The sequence below is a fragment of the Bombus affinis genome, unplaced genomic scaffold (assembly GCF_024516045.1).
Source record: "Bombus affinis isolate iyBomAffi1 unplaced genomic scaffold, iyBomAffi1.2 ctg00001171.1, whole genome shotgun sequence".
Classification (NCBI taxonomy): Eukaryota; Metazoa; Arthropoda; class Insecta; order Hymenoptera; family Apidae; genus Bombus; species Bombus affinis.
The window spans coordinates 15,001-16,190 of NW_026109601.1; the positions used below are offsets into that span (position 1 = coordinate 15,001).

At 49.3% G+C, this 1,190-nt stretch overlaps 1 pseudogene; it reads right to left on the reverse strand.

Annotated features, from left to right (window-relative positions):
* The window catches only part of LOC126928626 (large subunit ribosomal RNA), a 2,969-nt pseudogene extending 2,741 nt beyond the window's left edge, over window positions 1–228 (reverse strand).
* Between the last annotated feature and the right edge of the window lie 962 nt (window positions 229–1,190).

Below are 1,190 nucleotides of genomic sequence, written 5' to 3' on the forward strand. Positions count from 1 at the left end.
CCCTCTGTGGGTACATGGCCCCATTCAAGATGGACTTGGACGCGGTTCGACGTCACGGGATAAACGGATCCTCCCGAACACTACATTTCCCAACGGCGGAACCGCGGGATTCAGTGCTGGGCTAATTCCTGTTCGCTCGCCGCTACTAAGGAAATCCTTGTTAGTTTCTTTTCCTCCGCTTAGTAATATGCTTAAATTCAGCGGGTAATCTCGCCTACTCTGAGGTCGCTTCAACGTCACGACACGAGACAAAAATGTGATTTTTTTATTCAAAGAAAAAAAAAACACGTTCGTGCCGTGTATGCGCGAACACTTCGAACAAAGCTATGAAACTCCAGTACGAGAGAAGGTGGTATTTTTTTTATCTCTATATGCGAAAATCGCCTCAAAGAGAAAAAAAAATAAAAATTCGAATAGAACGAGAACACTCTTTCCTTCCAGAGAAGCGTTTTAAGCATCGCGCCAAAGTGCCCTTTTCTTCGTACGTCGTATCATGTTCGAGCTAAGACTCACGCCAGACATCCTAAAACGATCGTCGGTGATTTTTAACGCCCGTCCTCAGTCTCTTACAGCCGTTTCTCTACTCTCGACAAATTCCAGCGGTTCCTTGTTTTCTGCCGGCACAGAGATCGAAACGGCAAAGTTTCTTTGCTCTGTACCGACGACGACGAAAACGCACGGGAACGCACGCAAGTGGAAAAGCGAGCGAGACGTACACTGTGGTGTGTTCGGGGACTGGACGACCGTCGACGTTAGGATGCGCGGTCCAGCGATAGACGCCGAAAAGGCATGGGATGACCAACACTCTCTGTTTTTCGAGTACTTGTAGCGCCGAATTGCCTTAAAAAAAAATCACACGCGCGCACGACTATCACGTCGTACGCGCGTGTATACCTCGTCTTTAATTAAATCAAAGTTTCACTCCAGCCTCGCCAAAGGGGATCGTCTTCTTCCTCGTCTACGATCTCTTCTCCTGTACGTGTCCAGAGATTCTCTCTGGCATGACGACGACGACCATCCAACGACTTTGTAACGGACTCTCGTGCGCATCTTCGTCAGGTACGGAAACGTTGCGCAACACCTCGAGCTTGGTAAAACACCCGTAGCCGATCATAGACACGCGCTAGTTCGCACACGATTTCTACGATTTCCGACGAACGTGGCTTTGGGCCAGGGCCGGCGGGCAGAGA